This window comes from Sus scrofa, chromosome 1 (genome assembly GCF_054392235.1).
Source record: "Sus scrofa isolate SSC_HxYL_T2T_F1_AM1 chromosome 1, Sscrofa_HxYL_maternal_Yorkshire_Landrace_v2.0, whole genome shotgun sequence".
Classification (NCBI taxonomy): domain Eukaryota; kingdom Metazoa; phylum Chordata; class Mammalia; order Artiodactyla; family Suidae; genus Sus; species Sus scrofa.
Genome location: NC_139383.1, coordinates 163,824,383 through 163,839,863, shown reverse-complemented (window position 1 = coordinate 163,839,863; position 15,481 = coordinate 163,824,383). Strand labels below are relative to the sequence as shown.

The following is a 15,481-nucleotide window of genomic DNA, read 5'->3' as shown; positions in this document are numbered from 1 at the left end:
TAAAACTGTGCTAACTGGTAAATTTAAGCATACAGATGCAATATGTAAATATTGCCACAACCTACTATTAAACTAAAAAGGCAACTCATTTATGTTTGTAAATACCAGAATAACAATCATTCGTCTATTATCAGATCATATTTTTTCAACAGAATCGCATGTCAACCAACCTGAGAAAATTACATATAGTGGTTAAAATGCTCTAAAATTATAAGTCAGTAATTGAAAGTTATCAATAGGACAGAACACGTCTGATTGTCAACTTGATTCTCAAAACCCTTGTACCATACTTCCTGTTTGGGCTATGTTTTGTTGCTTTTCATCACACACCCTCACAGCAGTGACAGGATGTTCTAAAATACACTAAGACTGCAGTTCCTCAGTGCAGTTTAACTGACTGTCACAGGAGACAAAAAAAACTGTCTTAACAAAAGAACTCTGATAAGAGAGATACTCACCAGCGAATCACCCCCTGAATGTTAACCAGCACAGCTTGGAAGCGATTTACCCTGTAATCTCTTTATTTTCTATCTTTAAAGTATCCTTTTGTGGTATAGCAAGTGTCTCTTAGAGCAATTTTAAAGGGCAGCAAATCTTAGAGCACAATTTTCCATATTCAGAATTAAAACACGCTTCACTGTTTTAATAAAGGCTCTAACAGGATAAAAGCTTCATTCTAAAGCCACAGGAATCATTCATTTTCTCTCTTCATGTTTTTCCTAAAATAAATGTATCTTTCTTCCCTGTGAAAATCAAATGAGTGCTCTGATTTTTTTCCCATTTATTTTTATGTTGACAGCATGCTATTGGTTAAAAAAAATCATTGGAAGAAAAGATCCTTCCCATTAAGCAACTCAGCAACAAAAATCTATATGCCTTATAAGATATAATTTGGATAATTCTTCTCAGGTGACTGGACTATCTTTACTGGAAATTAATTTTGATTAATAATTATTCCAGTCCTGTGAATCTGAGTGGCAAGAAAACCACTTACCTAATTTTCTATTCCCAGTAAGAATTCTGGAACCTCCATGTTCATTCTTTCTCACATGTCATGGAGTGATTCAGCTCTATGAGACTGTCCTATTGGTCACTGTCATGAATTTATCTAAAAGATGAGGTATATTTCAGACAAGGACAAATTTCACTGAAATTGACTAAATGAGTCAATGTAAAATCCAACAAGTACTTGAAGGCAACTACCCTTATGAGAATCATTAAAAGCCACCGTTAATTAACACGGTCAGGAACTGTGAAGATTTCAGCCCAGAGGCTAGTCATCCTGCCACAGTTTCATGGGTGCAGACAGAGGACAAGAGGCTCCTGGATCAGAGATTAAGGGCCTTTTATTACTCACAGTAACAGCATTAGCCAGAGAATGGGTGTTTATGTCAGCATCCTGAGTTCCATTTCTTACAGGGAGATGCAAAGAGGGTCAGTGGACATCCATATATGAAGTAGGTTATGGGGTTACAGGGAACCCAATATTTTACAGTGGCGATTATCCAGCCTGAACTTTGTCCCAGAGGGAGACATCATCTTAACTCACTGGACATAAACACATTGTCCCTTTTCTCCAGAGGAAGACACTACCTTCATCCTCCAGAACAAAGGCCATCAGTGACTCTGCTCACAACCCACGGAGAGATGCAAGAGGCTCATGGAGAATTATCTGCCAACAGCTTACACTTTCCTCATTTTTTCACTAAACTTACATTTGTTTATATTTTTTTAAACCTTTTCAATTGGTACATTTTTTGGGGTCAGTGTACTATAATGAAGCTAAAAATAATCATTTCCTTATTCTCTTATTTATACCTATAGTATACACCTGACAATCATATTTAGTCTTATTAAAATTCTGATTTTAAGAAGAACTGTCATTTCCGCATTAGCCAGGAGCAGGTCACATAATTAAATTATTTTGATTCAACAAAATTAAAACTGACCATCAAAGATGTGTGAGGCAATATCTGAGATACCTGTCCTTCTAGCTTCTGTCTGCACAACAGAACAGTGAACTGCTGCATGAGTTTTTCATAAATTTTTATTAATATTTATTGAGTGCCTGCTGTGAGCCTGGCATTTTACAGGGCTCCAAAGACATGAAGGTAACCAAGCTTCCTTTTCTCACATTCAGTACGTGCGCACAGAGGAGACAAACAGGTAAAGGGTTAAGAAGAGCTAGAGGCAGGCAGGAGGGGCCCCTCAGTTAGCCTGGGGAGATGCAGGGGAGGCATAAGCCTTCCTGGATGAATTCTTAAAGCATAAACAGGAATTCACCTGGGAAGAGTGGAGTCCAAAAGAGAGTGAGGATGGACATTGTGAGCAGAGGAAGCAGCCCGTGCCATGGGGCTGTGAAAGCAGACATGGAAGTGGAGGCTGGAAAACGTTGAAGCTGGAGAAGTGAGCACATTTCAAACTGCTGAGTCCTCAGGAGCAGTTACAGTGTATTTCATAAACATAAACACATAAACACACACACACACACACACGTTTAAGGGCAATAATCTGGAAGCCCTGGAGGATTTGTCTTCAAAACGTGTCTATATGCAAAATAATGTCTTTACAAGGATTTTTAAGAGGAATGGAATTGATGGATTTTGTACATGGGGGTTAAGTAAAGAAACCTGAAATCATACCCTTGTCACTACCATTGAGAACCTTAAGTACTTAATTAAGTACCATGCTGGGGTGGTTGCATTTATCCTGAACAGGTGTGGAGAGGAGCCATCACCAGGTATTCAAATCACGCTGGCAAAGAACAGATTAGAGGATGGTGAACAGAGCTGTCAGGAAGACCAGTTGGGGGACCGTAGCCATAAACCTAATGAGAAATTTAAGGTAGAGGAGTGAGCATGAAGAAAATAAGTAGACTCAAGAGGTTTTAAGGAGGTGGAACCGGCAGGACTTACAGGGGCCTGGGCAGGGAAAAATGATGAGTTTAGTGTTGAAATGTACAAGTTTTTGTTTCTTGGTCATGCACTCCTATTTAATTGATGAATGCCATATTTCCCATCGTGGCTCAGCGGAAATGAATTTGACTAGTATATCCATGAGGACACCAGGTTCGATCCCTGGCCTCACTCGGTGGATTGGGGATAGGACATTGCTGTGAGTTGTGGTGTGGGTCACCGACTTGGCTCAGATCCAGCATTGCTGTGGCTGTGGAATGGGCAGGCAGCTGCAGCTCCCATTTGACCTCTACCCTGGGAACCTCCCTGTGCCAAGACTGCGGCCCTGAAAAGCACACACAAACATACACACAAATTGATAAATGCCAAGGTGAAGAGGCTCAAATGTTTTCTTCATTTCAAAAGCCTCTCATTCTTGATCTCCAGGCAATACAGAATATTGCAGCTACAGGATTTCCAGTTGCTGGGCTTTCCCAAACGAACCCCAAAGCAACTCACCTTTCCCTCCTCCATTTTTGGAAAAAAAAAACAAAAAACAAAAAACCTCTCTTCAAGTTATCAGAGCCTAGTTATTCTGTAAATTAAACAATATCCAGAAACACATTTCAAATAGAAGGGAAACAAAATGAAGGCAATATATTGGGATTTACTCCATGTATTGCTTTGTTTATACATCTCAATCATCTACTAGTACTGTTCTAATTTTGCAAATAAAGAACCTCAGGCTTAAGTTACAGAGTCAGGACTCAAACTCAAGTCTATCACACCGGAATTATATTCTTTATAACTTTCCCACCTTCCCCAAGCAATCTCTCTTCAAAATTTCTGAGAGGTATAGTATTTTGCCATCCTAGTCTGTTCCTAAACCTGCTGAAACCATTTAAATGTCTACCAGGCACTTATTTTAAAACTAAGAGAAATACTTTGGTTTTTTTTTTTTTTTTTTGGTCCTTTAGGGCTGCACCTGTGGCCATATGGAAGTTCCCAGTATAGGTAAGGATGGAATCAGAGCTGTAGCGGCTGGCCTACGCCACAGCCATGCAGAATACTTAACCCACCAAGAGAGGCCAGAGATGGAACCCACATCCTCATAGATACTAGTCGGATTTGTTTCTGCTGAGCCACAAGGGGAACTCCGAGAGATATATTTTTACACAGCTAAACTTATCTTTTTAATTTTCTAAGAATTACGTTTCTAATCTCCCAGTTGAAGGAAACAGGAATGCCTATTTCTATAGCCGAATTTCAAGTCCTGGTACCAAATTCACAGTCAAGCAGAAATGTTCTCCCTTCCTCTTTTATCAGCGCCCAAGGGTCTCTTCTCTGTAATTCCGTATTTCTAGCTCCTTCAAGATGCCTGTTCTTTGTCTTAGTTGCTACTTTCTTCTTCACTGAGAGATTCTTTCAATTATCACTTATGTTGGGTATAAGTTGTCTACCAAAAAAAAAAAAAAATGTTTTAAGTCACAACACATATGTCTCACAGTCAAAAACTGCAATTGTTAGATGAAAGTACGACCAACCAGAAATACACACACACACACATATATATAGCCAACCAAAGCAAATAGAAAATGTACCCACACTGGGCAGACTTGGTTTAGTAAAAATATAATTTCCTTTAAAATTTTTAACAAAAAGTTTTCTGACCACTTCAAGCCCACTCAATACCACTGTCATGACCCCTCAGTGAACCAATCCAGGCTGAAATGTTAACTTGGAAATAGTAGCTAATAAATGCTTTCCTGGAAGAGTCACATTAAAATTGAGGCTCCACAGGACTGAATGTTGTCCAGTTTTAAGGGAGTTAAACTCAGAATTTGATTCTTTTAGACTTGGTGTCGAAAAATGACAAATGACCCTTTACCTTCAACTGCTTTTGTACTTAGAAAAATCTCCCAATTCAAACTATTATCCTAAATTCCTTTCTAGTGATTTTTAAATGCTTATTCTTTCCCTTGCTTTTCAAGGATCTTGAAATTTATTTTTATATATAGTGTAGGAAAGAATGTAAACTAATATGTTTCATTAAAGAGCTGACCAAGTTTCCTAGTACCAGAAATTTTTTAAATTTGACAGAATAGAGATTTATGCAGAAGCATAAAGACTTAAGCAAACATAAAACTTTTCTGTCTTTAACTTAATTAGAAAATTTTAATTTTTATCTGATTTACCAACATTAAGTCAATGCAATTATGTAAACAAAAATGATTTGCGTTAGCAGTAGTGAAATTAAGTGAGTTTAGTAACACTGGCCAACTCGTTGCCATGGATTTAATCCAAGAACAATCCAGATGGCTTATTGATCATAACTTTCTAAGATTTAGCATCCTTCTCTATTAACTGATTGTTAAATATAAAAAACAAATGATAAAAACTAATATTTCTGACTTTCACAATTATAAAAATCCAAGTAAATCATATAAAGAAATATAGACTCCTGAGAAAAAAGTCAATGTCCATATTCTCATAGTCAAGTAACATGAAATACAAGTAATTCAGATATTATTATATTCTTTTGAAAATCAATATAAACAAGGGAATTAAAAGTTATGAGGCCTTCTTGCTCCCTTGCCCCTAAAATACGTTTTTGTTTGTAAAAGCATGCCCTCTTCTTTGACTGTTAGGCAAACTGTGGGATAGATTTAACCTTTGGGGATCAGTGAAGAGTTTCAAGCCAACAGCTTGGATTCCAACACCTGTGTCTGTGTACCCAAGAGAGAGAGAATAAGAAGGCTGATCGTGTAGGCCTACCAAGTGGATCAAATAAACCAATGTAAGTGAAATATCTGACACTTCCTGGTACACTGTTGGTGCTCAGTAAGTATTAATGACCAGTAATATCATGAGCCAGGCAATGGGCTACTTGTATAATCATGTCCGACCAAAGGTCATCTTGTGAAGCTGGGACTGGCCTTAGAGTCTGTGCTCTCAACCCCTTCCCTGTCCTGGCCTGTTTTCAGTGAAATCACTATAGGTAATGTGACACTGTAAAATGCAATAATTCTACAAACTTTCTTTTAGCCTCTGGACATTGGTACTTAATATTAAAAAATTAATAGATGAAAATAGATTTCAATCTCTCATAGAGTAAAATAAAAACTAATTAAAAATTTAAAACTAACAAGAGGTTAAGATGACTTTCTTTCCTATCTGCTGGGTACAATGATGATAAAATGCCTAGTAAGGATTTCTCAACCTGTCTAGGAAAGTAATTTGGATTTTTTTGGCAACAGCTTCTAATAAAACAAGAAATGTCAACAGAGTCACTTCTTTGTCCTATACTTCTTGGCTCCATTTTCATGAATCTCAGATCTCTTCTCTATTTATCTGGATATTTTCAGTACTATTAGGGACACTGCAATATCAACTTTCCAGGAAGTGCTACTAACCAAAACTGTCTAAGCTTTAGATTTCCAGGTTCTGAATTTACTGCAGTTTATTGATTGTACAATTGAGGACATAGACTATTAAATTATACTAAGAAACACTTGTAGGTCTTTCTCAGCTCCTCACCACACCTGACCATTCTGGCCTCATTCTCATCTAGATCAGTACCAGCAGTTTTCAACTCTCCTACTGGACTTGGAGGAATACTGATCAGTTGGACAAAATAGGGAAGAATTTTAAGTTAACCCTAGGAAATGCACATAAAAGCAGAGGCTTTTTATTTTTGCAATACTTTCTGTGAGAAACTGTTCTATCCAGGGCTAAATTATATCTATCAGATGTGTAATGGTGGGAAAGGGGCTGATTAACAGCTACTGTATGGTCTCTTGAGTGAATGAAATTTTGAATCACAAATCTGATCTATTCACCTTGTTTACATCATTCAAAAGATTTCTGTCATCTATTAGCAAAAATATCCAATAGGCTTCATAGGACATAACAAACTCTCCAGAATGTGGCCCGTCCCCCATCCCAATCTCATCTGCTACCACTAACCACTTGGAATCTGACATTCATTATTAGCATCATGAGGGCCTAATTTACACTCATGAGGTAGAGTTTGAAAGCCATGACCATTTGAGCATTGTGGTCTCATACTTACAAACGAAATACTTACAAATCTAAGAAGACATAATTTTGTTTGTGATTATTTGAATGTTTCCCAGATCTCTGAAAAATCAACTTAATCACCATTAGAAGGAAAAGTTCTAGGCAGCCTTCTACAGGGAATGAGATGAAAAATCATATTTGTTGTGTGCTAAGCAGATTTCTGGTCACATACCCTCAAATTTATTTCAGAGGTCCTCAAACTAAGCTAAGTCCTCAATTAGTCAAGCTTAACTTTGTATCTCCTGTAGAAGAACACTGTGCGACATTATGAAAACCTGACAGTAAATTTTCAGTAATTTTGTTAATGTTCCTCATATTTAGTCTGAGCTTTTTGCAAATTCCTTCTTGTGTAAACTTATGGGACATTCAATATTTTTTTTCTATAATATTTCTGTTGTAACGAAGTCTCTATCTATGTATTACATGGGAAAGTCCCATTCTCTTGGGAAAATGTTTCTTTGCATTTAATTTTCCATTTCCTCCTTAAGATATCATCTTAAAGCTAGTCAGCTAATACCTGTGCTTATTACTGATCTGCAGGGGATTAATGTGCCTTCTCAGTAAATGTGTTAAAATACCTCAGATTACAGGTTTGGAGACCTCAACCTGAACTGGGCATCCTCTGTTTCATGATCCTAAATAATTCCTCAACTTCTAAAACTATCTGTAAATAATATGTTCATAAGTGAAAACAAAGATGTGTCAATATATGATTTATTTTTATTAACTCACATTCAAAATTTTATACCCGGACCTTTGGAAATAGCAATGAAAAATGTACAGCTCAAAAAAACTAAAATCTCAATTTTTATATTTCCCATTACTCTTATTGAGCGACATTAATGAATTTTTATTTCATGTGTTCTCTACTCATATTAAGTTTCAAGTTAGCTTATCCCATCTTAATATTTACCATTTTATTAGCTGCCACAGATTGCTTATAAATTCCACAACTATTCAAATGCATTCTGCTAACAGCGAAGAGTTCAGCTAAGTTTCATGAAGAGATCACAGCTACAGAAAATTAATATCCCAGTAGGTAATTAGAATACAAGAGAAATTAAATGCAAGCAACAGGAATAAATGCTACATCAACCAGAACAAAAGATAGGCTATTCTTATTCTAGAGAATTTATGAAATAGGTATTAAAAATATAATTCTGTAGAACCAAATTAAACCACCTTTAAAGTAAACTGAAGTATTATAAACTATATTATATTTGATATTTTTCAGTGTTAGAACGTAAGTGCTAATCCACCAGTCTCTTTCTACCTGAAGGCTTAGCACCACATAGAATTAAATAATGTGCATTTTCCCATTAAAATTACTAAAGATATAAATAAAGAATATTTAGATGTCCATTTATGAAATACGCAAAAATGTCCATAGTTTGGGGAGTGAAGGGGCCATTGTTAGTAACAATAAATGTATGAATTTATATTAATGAAAGGAGGACAAGAGAAGGAAGGGAAAAGGGGGAGAGGAAGCTTTTTGCAAATTAAAGTAGAGCAGTAGAATATTTTTTATACTTTAGTAGTTAAGCAAACCTCAAATCTCCCACCAAATAAAGCAGCAAAAAAGAGAGTGAAAATAGAGAAGACTGGAAAATTATAAGATCACAATAGCACTAAAACACATAAATAATAGATGGTTTAAAAAGAGAACAGAGGTGGGAGGAAGAGAGCAGAGAAAATGGTGGAAGGGAAATAATTAACAAAAAATTATAATAATCCAGAAATATTTCCCAGAAATGAGATACCTTGATTCCCTGATTTTAAAAAAATCTCTTAAAGTCTTTGAAAAATTAGTCACAATGAGACATATCATGAACCTCATAAGAAAGGATCAATGCCAGTCACTTTGTTTCTACCTCAGTAGCAGGTTGTTAAGATTAAATGAACTAATGAACTCTGTGTGTGTGCTGAGTGTGTATACCACAGTATAGTACCCCTACTCTTAGTGTTAACATTGTATTATACAAATACTAATGTAACATACTACTGGACTATGCTATTATGAATTAACTCAGTTAATACATGATCCTGTTAGTGGAAACTATTATGATTGTCATAATACACTTGGGGAACGTGATGGACACATCAGTAAAGGGATCAAGTAGAAACTCAAACCCAAGTGGTCTTCCTTCAGAGACAGCACTATTAACCATTACACAATACAGGGATCCTTCCCTGAAGTCATGAACCAAGAGAGATTCCCAATGAATTAAAAAGCTGATGACAGCAGGAGAAATTTATTATGAAAATAAAAAAGAATAAGAAAATATTTTAATAATCTTGTGATGAAGAAAGACTTATTTCAAGACACAAAACCAGAAACCACAAACACTTGACTGCAAAATTTAAATATGTGGCAAAAGGAAATTAAACAAGACGTAATTTTTCATCCTTCAACTTGGCAATTTTTTTTTAATCTAATAATGATCCAGCTCTATCTAATGTTAGGATAAAAAGCACTTTTTATACCCTCTAGGTGGGAATGTAAATTAGTGCAATGCAAATTGGCAGTTTATATCAGAAACTCAGTGGCATAAAACAACCATTAAAGCTGTTCTTCAGAGTTCCTGTCATGGCACAATGGTTCACGAATCCGACTAAGAACCATGAGGTTGCGGGTTTGATCCCTGGCCTTGCTCAGTGGGTTAACAATCCAGTGTGGCCGTGAGCTGTGGTGTAGGTTGCAGATGCGGCTCAGATCCCGAGTTGCTGTGGCTCTGGCGTAGGCCAGTGGCTACAGCTCCAATTCGACCCCTAGCCTGGGAACCTCCATATGCCACAGGAGCGGCCCAAGAAATGGCAAAAAGACAAAAAAAAAAAAAAAAAAAACTGTTCTTTGACAATTTGAAGGATGAAAAATTGCAGGTCATATTTAATCATTTTATGTAATCCTAAACTAAATTACATAACTTTATTAGCAAGTATAAGTATTTCCCAGAGAAAAGGTCAAGAAAATAATAATCCAGAGAAAACGAAAAGGCATCACCTACATTACCTCAGGTTAATGTCTCCTAATTTATTATAGTGTGCTATGGACTGAACTGTGTCACCCAAAATTCCCCCAATTGGACCCTAACCCTGAACATGACCGTATTGGGAACTGGGCCTTTAAGGAGGTAATTAAAGTCAAATAACGTCATATGGATGGGGCCCAGTTCTAACAGGATTAGTGTCCTTCTAAGAAAAGATCAGAAAAGTGCACAAAGAGAAAAGCACCTGGGAGGACCAAGGCCACTTGCCAGCCAAGGAGAGAGTCTCACCAGAAACCCACCCTGTGAGCACCTTGATCTCAGACTCTGGCCTCCAGGACTATGAGAATATACATTTCTGTGAAGTCACCGGTCTGTGGTACCTGTGATGAGAGGCCCAGCTAAGATAGAGCTTTACTTGCCTGAACTGCTATTTGACCTTTGACAACATACTTCACCATTTTAGAGGCACTTCCATCAAGTCTTTAGGAATTGTGTTGCGAAAACTGACATTCCTTCTTTGAAGTTCTGCTTTATTCTAAAGGAAGTATGTGATTACAGAAAACAAAACTGGAATGGTGGTTGTCAGAGGCTGGGAGGAGTGGGAAATGGGGTGATACAGGTCAAGGGGTTGAAATTCTCAGCTGTGAAAAGAATACCTTCTAAGGATCTAAAGTACAGATAATGACGACAGTTAACAGAGGGCATTATTTGATTGAAAGCTGCTACATCCTAAGCATTCTCCACCCTCCCGCCCCTCCCCCAAAAGACCTAACTATGTGAGGTGATCAATTATCTTATCTTGGTAATCATTCTACAGTGTGTACGTATATCAAATTACCATGTTGTACCATTTAAATATATACATTTTTTGGTCAGTTATTTGCAATTATCCCATAATTAACAATAAATAAAAAATAGTAAAAATAACAAAAGCAGTGAAGTCCATGTTTACAAATTTTAAAAAGTTAATTTAGAATGGATAAACATGAAGTCCTACTGTACAGCACAGGGAACTATATCCAATCTCTCAGGACAGACTATCATGGAAGATAAGAAAGGGAATGGGTACATCTGTATGACTGGATCACTTTGCTATACGGCAGCAATTGGCACAACATTATAAATCAACTATAACAATCAAAACAAAATTTTAAAGAGATAATGAAATACCAAAAAAAAAAAAAGAAAAAGAAAAAAAGAGAGAGAATTCTAAGATGAAATGTAGTCAAATGCTGAGGGCAATGCTTTGGCTTTACCTTACTGTGGACTCACACCTAAACACTTACCAGTTTGGCAAGTCATTACACACCTGTAGCCTTCCACTGTGGTTTTTTTCCCCACATATCAGGAAAAATCAGGATGTGAAATCTCACCTAACAGAAGTGATATGAGGATTTTAAAAAAAATAATATTTAAAAAAATTAAAATAATATTTCTAAGGTATTTAGCACAGGGTCTGCAAAAAGTAGGTGTTCTGTGAACAGTGGTTATTCCATCATGGCATTTCTTTTCCATATCACTTTTTTTCTGGACTGAAACCCATGATCTTCATTTCCCATTGGCTCAGATATGCTGAACCCGAGCCTCAATTCTCCAGCAAAACTACTCAAGGTCACAGAGCTACTGGGACCCTGGTACTACCAGAGGAGTTTCTGAAGGACTCCCTAGGAGAGCACAAACACCAAACCAAAACATAGTCTGCTCTGAACTGTAATTAGAAAAAACTGAGTATAAAACTCAAACGCAACTTATACAAGAGATTTTGGCTCAGCATTTCTAAACATAAAAGGCTATTACTAACAGACTAGGCCGCCCCAGATGGCTTCTAGCTCCTGGCTGGTTTCAACGTTTACCTCGCTGCAAGGCAAACATGCAGGTATTAAACACCCCGTAAAAAATCATCTGGCCCCAGACTCACTGCATTGAAAGCCCTTAGGTCCTCTGCTTTGCAGCCCACCTGGTTCTTCCATTCCCTCCCCAGTGTCCAGGCCAGACCTTTCCCTTTTTCCTCTAGTGGCTAGAAGCCCTTGCCAAGGAAATCAGCATCTTCTGTGTCTGCCTAGGCCTGCTGTTGATGTCTTTATTCCAGGCTGCTCTCTTCCTCAGGAGGCAACTGTTTTATTTGGAAGTGTGTTGTGGGGGTCCTGCTTTGTTTGTTTGGTTTTATTATTTGAAGGGACAACACTCTTTCCTATCCCCCAGATTCTAACAAACTAACAATTCAAATCACTGAGTAGCTTTACTGGGGCACCACCTGTTACCAATTAAGAACCACAAGTTTTAAGCTTTGGGACTCTTCTGACTTCCTTCCAAAACAATTTCCCTTATATTTTATGTAAAGAATAAAATTGGTATTAGTAATAAATACAGCACCTAGAAGCTGGCAGAAGGGGAATGAGCAGTTGTAACTGTACCAGGCAGCAACATACTTGCTAATTCCTCAGGAAGGAATCTGTATTTATAAGATCCTATCATTCTTCACTTTTTCTCCTAGGTGTGATGTGAATCTCTGGTCTTGCATTCTGATTTGGTAGTTATTTTCTACTGCATTTGTGTTCCTTCTAGTTTATGCTGGTTTGCAGCTTTTATGACGCAGCAGGGAAGTTTTCCCTCTGAGGCTGGAGTCATGTCGTCTTTCTTGTCACATAATTTTGTTAGAATAAAACAAATTTTTTTTAAACGCCTCTGTATCCAACATATGTCCTCCCTTATGGAATGGGCCCAGGTTTCTCCATCTGGGGCTTATACACATGCCATGGGGAGAAGGAGGGGGAGGATGGCATAAAGTGTCATTTCAGAGTCTCCTTCAAATCACCAGGTAAAAGGATGTGTTTCTTTTCTAGACTGTCAATGTTACCTGATATATGGGTAGAATATATTATTTTCTATTAACACACACATGAATATACAATGGAATAAAAATCAAATCCAAAAGGACTTTTAAAATAGGCTAATAGCTTTTAACAAATGTGTTACTTTTAGACTGCATCACCCTCCAGGTCCCCAGGGTACCTGTTCACCTCATCTGGCTTTAGGGGCTGGTCTGGAGGGAATGTTTAGAAAGGATTTAAATATGGTCCCTGCTTAGTAGTTAACAGGTCTATTCCAGCAAGTTTTTAATTTAAGCCACACAGTTGATTTGTTTTATTTTGTTTTCATCAATAATGCCTAAGGGCATAATTCAAATGAATGTTGAGAAAATGATGAATTATTTCTCTCTTTTGTTCTCATGCTCATTGTTGCCAAAATCACACAGCCTTTATTAAGCCTTCATATGCTCAGCTCTGATTAAGGTATGTTGCTTTGTGATAAATATTAAATAGCATCATTTGTGAATTGTCTGTAAATAAATGGTTGAGGTAAGAAAAACCATCATTTATAATTTCCAAAGAGACTAGAAATTGTTCGTAGAGGAGATGAAATCTTCAAGATGACCTTGCAGGAGAAAAATATTCACAACCTGTCACAGTGAGGACAGTCCACTGTGACGGTGGAGGCAGTGTAGACACTGAACAAGCATGTGGCCACATTGAGCACAGAAAGAAGGCAGAAAACTAACATGTATGGGGCACCTACCATCCTGGTTGTCTTCCTACATGTTGTTCAGTCCTCAAAATATCTTAGGAAAGTAAGTTCTGTCCATGCAAGAAAAAGAGGCCCCAAAAGGGGTGGTCAGAGCTGGATTTGAACTCAGGATTGCATGCTTCAGAAGTCCATAATGGCAGTGACAGCATCTGCCACTCAGTGGAGCAGAGGTCACTGGTTATCATTGAACTGATGAGTTTGGCTCTGTAACCAGCTCTTCTAAGCTCCACTGGCGTCCTGTTCTGACTCTGTACAGCACTGGCTGTACAGACCCTTCATTTAAAGTTTATTGTTATCTGTCCTGGTCTGGTGATCATTCCCAGAGCAGCTTGTAAACTCTGGAAAGTCAGGGGCCATGGTGTCCCTTACTTTGCTTCCTTGTGGAGTCCTTAACTGTTTTAGGAGATGTGTGGCTAATGTGAGCTCAATGATTGATGGATGTTTTCCACCCAAGGTTCTAGGGTCAAAAACTGTGTGCATAAGCAAAGACTCTTCAATATTCACAATTAGACCTTAGCTTTTAGACCACAAGTAATGTGAACTAAAGGTGTGCTCCGGCATCACTCTCTTTCAGATATTTCTAAAATATTTTAAAAGAATAAGATAAAGTCAAGGCCAGGAACATCATCTTAGTATTAGGTGGTTTGTGCACTTACAGGAACCGTGAGTTACCATCCAGCAAATCAATGGTAAGACAAGGAGGCAAATCTTAGGTGATTTTTCCTAAATCAGATTATTAATGCATCACAGACTTATTATATAAACATCATGTCAAAAGGCCACCTCCTAAGGGAAGCCTTCACTGACCAGCCCCTATGGATGGCCCGCACTGGACGGAGTCCCTCAGGGCATCCATCTCTTGCTATCGTGACAGCACTTAACATGTATGAACTGAACACTGATCTGATATTCAAAAGAATCACATTATATATTACTGTCACCCAGAATATGCAGATATGGGAACTGAGAAACCCAGACACCAAGTAAGTCTCCAGGTCAGTTAGAACTAGAAGCAGGGCAGCACACACGCCTGGAGTTCTAACTCCCAGGTCCCCACACCTGGCCTCACCCCTGCCTGCTCCCAGCTCCACTTCCCTCACTGCACCCTCAGGGTCCTACAGGAAAAAGAAGACATTTGGCTGAGATTTTATCAGAACTGAATGACGGGACCAGTGAATGAGCCGTGGGTCAAGTTACTGAACCAATAAGGAATTGTGAGGGATGGGCAACAGCAGGCCACCCTGCCACCCTCAGGCTGGAAGGACAAAGAAGGATATGGGCTTGCAGGACCCTGGTAGAGGGAGGGACAGACAGGAGCATAAAGGTCTGGAAGCTCAGGAGTTGGCTGGGCAGCAGGAACTCAGGATCTGATGGACAGAAGAGCCTGAGTACGAAAGGCCAGCCCCTCTTCTCTCTGATCTAATTGTATCTTAAGAGAAGCAGGCCAAGGGTGAATCCAAAAGCATTTTTATTAAGAAAGCAAGAGTTTTTCTCTCACAATTTTTTAGCATGAAGAGGTTCTATCACTTAATGAGCTTTTTTATGACCCAATTCATTGGCATTTCCTCCCGGGACCCCAAGCTTCAGACCCTGAAGGATCTGTGCCAAGTCACCAAATGCACCTGACAATGAAACTGGCTTTAACTGCCTGACCTTGCTCAGAGGGCAGCACCACCTGAGCAGCCAGAGATGTTGGGTGTTTCTGGGTTAATCGACCGACTTCCCTGGATTTCTCACCAGGGACCACAAAACATATAAACCAAACTCAGTACAGCTCTTCCTCCAAGTGAATTACAAGGCAGAAGGTCTATTTTATCTTCTCTCCCCACTGAGCACATCCATTAGATAATCACACTCACGTGCAAAAAAGTTAATTACTAAATAAGGAGGATGAGGAGACCCCTGGAAAGTTCATGTGAAGCCCTAGAAAGCCTT

The 15,481-nt window shown here is 38.2% G+C and overlaps 1 protein-coding gene and 1 long non-coding RNA gene across 6 annotated transcripts in view; one reads left to right on the top strand and one right to left on the bottom strand.

The window, feature by feature from the left end:
- The window catches only part of DOK6 (docking protein 6), a 402,580-nt gene that overhangs the window by 378,622 nt on the left and 8,477 nt on the right, over positions 1-15,481 (top strand). The gene's annotated exons all lie outside the window — the stretch shown is intronic.
- The window catches only part of LOC102162853 (uncharacterized), a 72,361-nt gene that overhangs the window by 56,070 nt on the left and 810 nt on the right, over positions 1-15,481 (bottom strand). The gene's annotated exons all lie outside the window — the stretch shown is intronic.